Here is a 7,903-nt window from a genome sequence, read left to right on the forward strand (position 1 = left end):
TCCAGTCCTTCCATATCCTCACCAACACTTAGTGACGTCGCTTTCATCTGAACCCTCCTGATGAGAGTAGCGTTAGCTTACTGTAGTGCTTTTCTTTTTTTATTTTTCTTTTTTTGCAGAACCAGGGATTGAACTCAGGCCCTTGCACTTGCCAGAAAAGCACTTATTCCACAGAGCCACCTCCCCGGCCCCTGCTTACTGCAGTTTTAACATTCATCACCTTGATGAGTAGTCATGCTTCATGTTCACTACTCCTGTTTTCTCCTTTCTCTAATCTGCTTTTAATCTCATATGCTAAAGTTCTCATTGTTAATATTACAGTTTTCATCTCTAGAAGTTTTATTAGGTTCTTTTTATTTCTTAAATTTCTGTCCTCATTATACTCATATTTTCTTTAAAGAACTGAATGAACATCTTAATAGTTGTTTTAATGTCCTTGTTTGCTAATTCCATCATCTTTTTCAGGACTATTTTTGTGGATTAATTTTCTTCTGATTGTAGATCGCATTATCCAACTTTTTAATGTGCCTAGAAAGGAGAAAGGGATGTCACGGCAGTGACAGAGAGTGGTGTGGGCCAGGCGCGAGGTGTACAGGGTATCAGCTGTGCTAAGGGAGAAGGTGGGATGGTCGGGTAGAGGCCGCTTTCTCCAGTAAGCACTCCTGGAGCCCCTGTTGTGAGCCTGACATCTGGCAGCTGCTTGGGAAAGAAGAGAGAGGAGAAATCCATGCCCTCAGGGGACTTGCATTCATGTGAGGCAAGCAAAAACCAATTGCTCAGAGTGGGTTTCGTCTGGATTTGGTTGGGTGCTTTCAAAGAGTTTTGGGTTCCATTTTGACTTCTCTCTCTCTTTTTTTTTGTGGAACCGGGGATTGAACTCAGGCCCTTGCGCTTGCCAGGGAAGCGCTTATTCCACTGAGCCATCTCCCCAGCCCTTGGGTTCTGTTTTGATGGGCAGATGATAAAACAAAGATTTTTTTAGGGCACAAAGTTTTTCAGACAATTTGTGGTTCAGTTTGATTCCTCTGAGCCTTATCTTAATCTTTGTTAGGATGGTCCTAATGTAGTCATTACTTAAGAAATAGTTTAAGTCCATTGGTGTGGCTTTTCTGGTTTCTCCAATGAGTGCCCTGACTGACCCATGGCTAATCTGAGCTCTAATGCCTCCCTGGGGCATTCAGCTCAGAGATTCTGGGTAAGACCACACGATTTCATGGATTTTATTACTGCAAAGCTCCCTGCCCTGTATAATTCCACCCCCCCCCCACACACACACATTCTACCATCAACCTCATCAGATTCTCCTATGTGTCTCTTTTTCCCATGAAGATTGCTTTATTTGGTTTGGGATTTACCTCCCTAGTCCACAGATTTCAGAGAGTTGGCTTCCTTTTCAGTGCTTCATTTTGGCCCATGTTTGTCCACATTCATTATCACCTGTCTTGTCCAGTTCTCTGTCTACCCCATTCTGTCCCTTTTATCTCGGGGGCCAGAAGTAAACATTAATCTTTCACAAATTAAAATGATGACATACTTTAACTTCTTGCTTTAAACACTGACGGTGGCTCCCTGTCAAGTCTATCAGTAAACCATTACCCCACTCCTGGTAATGAATATCCATCAGTAATTTTGCATTAGTAATTGTTTTGATTGGTTTTGCTTGGCCTAAATGAATGCAAGTCCCTTGAGGGCATGAATTTGCCTTCCTCACTTTTCTTTCCCTTGCAGTTACCAGAGTGCCAGGCCCACTAGAGCCTGTGCAGTTTTTTGGGGGGGGTTTTTGGCCCACAGAGTTTCCTCACTGTCACTTCCATGACCTCAGTTTCACCTTTCCATTCCATAGCCAGAATGAGTCTTCAAACCCTGAGGACTGTCGGCATCACTCTCCTGATTACAACCCATGTGCTACTTCCTGTCACCACTAGAGAAAAGGGGGGGAAAATTTGAGCTTTGCAGTCTTTCCAGCCTGCCCCTTCACATCTTATCTCATTTGTGACCACCAGCAGAATCAAAGAACTAGTGGTCCCCAAACACCCATGTGTTCGCAGGCTTCTGTCCTGTTCCCTGGCTGTCCTTGCTGCATGATAAACCACAGATGTGTCTCTGAGGAGAAGCAGATGTGCTGGCCTTTCCAGAATCATGTCACTTTGAGTGAGAAAGGACAAGCAAATTATGGGCATCAGAAGTCAGAGCCTGGGACCCACCTCTGCGCCCCCAGCATGTTCCCCAGCCCCCATGGGCCGTGTGGACATAGCCCACCATCAGCAGTGCACTCAAGCGTGCTAACTTGGCCCCTGCAGTGTGTGCCCACTGTGGGCTATACAGAGGTTTCTAAGCCAAATCTGCCTGGGAGGCCTGGGAAATGGCACTGGACAGCACTTGGATTCTGCTGCATGTCAAAGTGTACAAGAGGAACCATTCTCCAGCTCTAAACAAGAACTATGGAGACACTCCCAAGGTACCAAGCCTCTCCTAGTGTCACTGCGGCCCTCTGCAATGAGACTGTGCCACCTTGGGAAAGGAGGTGATGGGCAACACTCCCCAATCCTGCAGCTTTCCAAGCCAAACCTCTCTCCCACTGCCTTTTGCTTCTTCTAATGCGCAGAATATCTGGCCTCCGCTACTGTCTCCTTCCTAGCGGGTTAGCAGGGACCCATTGCCAGGATCGCAGGAAGCTATCGGCTGCTGGTATTGAACAAACATTTGGTACAATTTGTGGAGTGGACAAGCATTAGGCTTTGTGATGACATAGAGCAACTTAAGGTAACATGCAAGAGGCCCGATCCCAGAGGGAACTGGGTACAAGAGGGCAGGGTAGACTGTTTAAAACGCAACAGCAGCAGCAGGCAGTGCACAGGAGTGGAACTGGGCCCCTCTATGAGGGCTCCTGTGCTGTTCCCTGGCTTTGGAAAAAGGCATCTAATAAAATTAATGTGGCCCATGGAGGGAGTCGACCTTCCGGGCCCTGGGGAAGGTTCCGGATGACTGGACAGCTTCCTGACAAATCAGAATTTCTCCTGTACCTAGTGAGGGCAAATTTGGAGGGGAGAAGGCCATAAATCGCGCAGTACCTTTGAGAAAATGAAGCGATGTGTTCAGGCCATGCTTGCTATTAAGGGGACTGGGGACCCGGGGGGGGGGCAGAAGTGGTGGGGTGGGTAGGAATAGGGGGTCACATCGCCATCCTCAGGAACTTTTCCTTGAAGCAGATGAGAACTTGACAAGGTGGAAAAACTTGGGTGGTTTGGAAGTTCACCCACAACCCCCACCTCCCACCAAGGGCCATTCTGCGCAGGGCTTAGGCCGGTGGCTGCTGGGCTTGGCAGCTCACTTCGGCCACCGTCCAGCTCCAGCTGCCGGGAGGGCTGGGGCGAGGGGACAGGGGCAGACTCAACCCAGACCGCAGCCGCCGCGGACCGCGCGCAGGCTTCCGGCCCAATGTCTCCCCTGCGCCTCTCGCTTGGGATAAACGCTAGGCAGGTGCCATCGCGTTGATTACCTGGCTGCCATTTGAAGGCGCCGTGACAGATAATAAGCCGCTCAAACCATAAGTCAACATTTATCTGCAGCGAGCCACATTCCGCTCGGCTAGAAAAGGCAAATTTTCCAGATGAGAGGGACCTTGAAGATTTTCTACTTCAGCGGTTCCCATTCGCACCGCCGAGGATCACTTTTGTTCCTTTCCCCGCCAGGCCTCGTGTTTGCAAAGATTGTGTCGTCCAAACTGCCTTCGTTAAGTAATAATTAATTTGTTTCCCAATTGTTTAATTAATCAAACACATAAATAACTGCCAACCTGGGCTTTTAATCAGTGTGTGTGGCAGGGAGAAGAGGCCAAAAGCGGATCCTTAGGAAGCGCTGCCAAGCTCCAGGGGCTGGCTCGGTCGACCCCGTGCCTCTCCTCTCCTCCTCCCTCGGCGCAGCCCAAGGAGGGCACCGAGGGCCAGAGGAGTCCGTCTCCTTGTCCAAGGTCACACCACAGCCAGCCGCAAAGCCAGGACTGGTTCCCGGGGCTGTCCAATGGTCAGCTCCACTCTTTTCACCACCCTAGTACCGCCTCTTCTCAGGCCAGAGATCACTTCCCTGAGAAGCTGACAACTCTAACATTCCCCTCTCTTTAGCTACCCTCTAACCCATAGCTCGGACTGTTTCTCCGGAGTAATAGTCACAGCGGGTGCACGCCCTATTTAACGACTCGGTGGTGGTTGGTTGTCTGTTTTCCACCTTACCATAGAACCTCTGGTACCTGGCTAGGTACCTGGCTGCCTGCTGACCTGTGCCCCCAAGCTCAGGACCTGGCTCCCACCCACACCCACTGGCTGTCCAGCATATGGTTCTACTGGAGTAAATATGCCATTTCGCTGCAGGGGACCCAGGATCTCAGCTCCCTCTCAGCCACCTCTGTTCCCCATGATAGAACATTCTGGAAAGTCAGCATCTAGGCATCCCAGGTGAAATGTGAGTAGTGCTAGGCAGTTGTGTTGTTTCTTCTCCTGGGCTCTGGGGACCTTCTCTGCGGGCTCTGTTATCACAAACACGCATCCACCTCTGATCTGCATAAAACTCAAGGATCTGAAGCTGGCGCCGAAAGAAGGCATGCTGATGCAAAATTAGTCCTCATTAGTGAAGGGCTTACCAGGGATGAGGCAGAGAGGCAGCAGCCTTTCATCTGTGCTGCAGTCACGACTCAGCCCAGCGGAGCTGTGAAGGAGGAAAGCAGGACGGCTCCTCTAAGCTCCCTCGTTGCAGGGTAGGCTCCAGGGATCCTTGGCCCCAGCTTTTAGCTCTCCATGTCCAAATCCCTCTTCAGGTGGAAATGGCACCTACTCCACATAGTCTTCAGCATGTGCAAAGAGGAGGAGCTGCTCTCTTTTTTTAACTTCTTGTAAAACTTTCCCCTAAGGACAGAAAAAAAATTATTTTCCATGCAGAGATCTGGTTATCTGTATGTGGAGTGTAGTTTTGCATGAGACTAGAAGCTTCCTGAGGACATCTGGGGATGTCTACCAAAAGCTTTGTACTGTGCCCAGGCTACAGAGAGCCCTCTGTGCCAAAAATGGTGGTTAGCTGGATTGGTGCTTGCTTGGCTATATGGATGATGAGTATATGGGTGGGTAGGTGGACAGGTTGAGATGGACAGATGGAGGATAGATGGAGGATGGGTGGGAAAAGAATGGATGGATGAGTGAATGGATCAGCAAGTAGGTGGGTGGAGGGGTCGATAGATAGAAGGGTAGATGGACAAGCAGGTAGACTGATGATTGACTAGATGAATGGACAGGTGGTTGGTTGAATAAATGCTGGACCAGCAGTTGAGTAGATGAATGGATGGTTGCTCATTGCTATTTTAAAATTTATTCTTGGTGACAACAATAGCAGCAGGGTGATCATGTCACATGAAAGCAGTGTATCCAGAACTGAGAGCCACAAACTCCTCAGCCCATAAGGTATTCCTCAGAATAAGCAGTCATATTTAGCTGAGTTTGAGAAATGCTCTATAGACAAAAGCCTCCACCTGAGGGGTTGTGACACCCATTACCATGTGAGCCCCAAGATCCCTTGCAGTCAGAAAGTGTGTTTCAACCTATGTCATTAGATGCTGGCTTAGAGTCTTCATGACAGACTCACTTTCAGCCCATCCTTCATCCACGACCTCTCAAAACAGGCATGTGAGCAAAGCCCCCAGGCTGTACCGCAGAGCGGCTGCTAAATGGAGACCTGCTGGGCCCAAGCAGGCCCCCGGGGCCCTGCTCCTGCCAGGCGCCCTTCCTGGCACCCAAGCTGAGGGCCGGGGAAAGAGGAGCAGTGCCGTCTGGCTTCCCTGAGCTCTCACGACCCAAGACTGAGTCATCCATTTCAGCTTCCCTTTGTTACACTGGCACGCACTCAAATGGCTTTAGCTGTAGCTGTGGTACAAAGCCACGGTGATAAAATGCTGCCTCTTCTCCCTGGAACAAGAGGTCGTGAGGAATCTGATCATTTTTTTCTGAAAAAAAAATGATCTTCCATTTCAAAGCAAAGACTCTCCAAGCTCTTCAGTGGCTACAGAATACAAAATTTTCAGATCTAGAGACTTAAAAGCTGAGTGAGAAATCTGCCTGCCTGTGGAGGGAGGCCTGCTGTGGGGACCGTCTTGGGACTGGAAATCCTGAATGGGTCTGTCCATTTGGAACATATGAAGGCGACCTCCAGGCGCTGCCCACTTCTCTGTTTTGAATCCTTCCCTGTATCTTCTGCTCTACTCCAAGGACCTCTACTGGGCTCTCAGCTGCCCCAGAAGCCTTTACACATACCACATGCTCTGTTAAGGACTCTGTCTTCTTTGTAGAAAGGCCCATGGCTTCCTGTGCAGTGAGCTTAGCCCCCCTCAAAATCAGGGTCACTCCATCCACCTTGATCTGCACCCTTTTGTCTTTCCCAGGGCCCATTCTAGTCTGGAGTGATTACAGTTTGTCTTCTGTCTCCCCTATACACACACACGGGCTGGACAAGGGTGGAGCATCCTCTTGTCCCTGCCACCATGCATGACACATTGTATGTGCTCAGATAAGATTTGCAGACTAGCAACTCCACAAAAGTGGCATTTTCAGGTGTAGTGAGAAGGAAATATTTCCAAGATAGCACGGCTCATCTCCTCTGTTGGAGTGACCAGCTGCCTTTTCTCTTCCATCTGACCAACTATGGAGCTGATGGAATTGAATATTTATCCCCAAAGAACCTCAGCGTGATCCTGGAAGAGACAACGACCCTGTCACAGTCCAAGATGACAGGCGAGAGTAGAACGCTCAGTTCAGAGGCTTCCTGAGAAACGGACCGCCTTCAGCATGGGCTTCCAACTGAGCTGCACAGTACCTGCTGCGCTATCCCAGAAAAAAGAAGGCCACACTGAGTCATGGCCTCTCAGTCTGTGGCTTCAGATACTCCAGCCCGCCATGTCAGATGCTGAAGCCACCTTCCCTCCACTCCCTGATGACTCTGCGTGGCCCCAGAGGCCCACTGGCACATCACACTTGGAGGACCCTGCTCTGTAATTAGCCCCCTTGAGCAAGGTTGGCTAGATCCAGGGCAGAGCTCTTTCTTGGTGCTTCAAAGCCTCTGGGTGCCCCCCTTTCTCTAATGAGGTAATGACAGAGGGAAGCTGCCATATGACTCAACAGCAGCAGCTCCTCTGAAGTGGTTTTGTCCTCACTCCTCAGAGAAGCCACTTTCAGCTTCCAAGTTGTGTTGGCGAGTGGGGGGAGGGGCACAAAAGCCCTTCCAAGCCATCACCAGTTCCCTGGGCCCCAGGGAAGACATGCTCCAGGAGAATTCTTTCCGGGCACAGCCCACCCACAAGGGTGGAGGAGGAGCTGGGACACAGATGCCCCTCTGCCGAGCTCTGCTCCACTCTCCAGCTGCCACAAGCCCCACAGCTGGCCGCTCTGCGAGTCTCATGATCCTGGACCCACAGCCCGGCTTGGAGCCTTTCCTCCCCCCATGCCATCCCCAGAACAAGCCCATTCCACCACCAGATTCGCCCACCGAGCCCAGCCTTAGTGCCTCCCATTCTCAGAAACCTTCCCCAATGGCCACAGCAAGTGTGGCACCTCTTATTTTTCTCCTGTGATGCAGTGGGCACAGCCCCAGTCGTCTTGTGGTCAAGCGAGCGAGGCAGCGCAATTGTTCGTGCAGTACCTGCCACAAGAGCTAAGGCCTCAGGCCTCCCTGGACACTCCTCCTGCCCCCGGACCCTGTCCTTGAGTTCCATGGCTTTGGTTTATTTTTTTTATTTTATTTTTTTTTGTAAGTCTTTTTTTTTTTTCTACAGTTTTATTGATAAACAGATAGCAATGAGACAGTTTCAAATCAAATCGGAAGTACAGTTTCAACAAATAATACACTGCATATATTCTTCTTAGTGGTT

General features: G+C 50.0%; 1 long non-coding RNA gene across 1 annotated transcript in view; it reads right to left on the reverse strand.

The window, feature by feature from the left end:
• LOC111814350 overlaps positions 1-4,892 on the reverse strand; it is a 19,642-nt gene extending 14,750 nt beyond the window's left edge. The window contains exons 1-2 of the long non-coding RNA XR_002819358.1: positions 4,637-4,892; positions 3,500-3,588 (exon numbers count right to left, since the gene is read on the reverse strand). This is a non-coding gene — a long non-coding RNA (uncharacterized LOC111814350). The remainder of the gene's footprint in view (positions 1-3,499; positions 3,589-4,636) is intronic.
• Positions 4,893-7,903: the final 3,011 nt, after the last annotated feature.

The sequence above is a fragment of the Octodon degus genome, unplaced genomic scaffold (assembly GCF_000260255.1).
Source record: "Octodon degus isolate 3935 unplaced genomic scaffold, OctDeg1.0 scaffold00296, whole genome shotgun sequence".
NCBI classification, from domain to species: Eukaryota; Metazoa; Chordata; class Mammalia; order Rodentia; family Octodontidae; genus Octodon; species Octodon degus.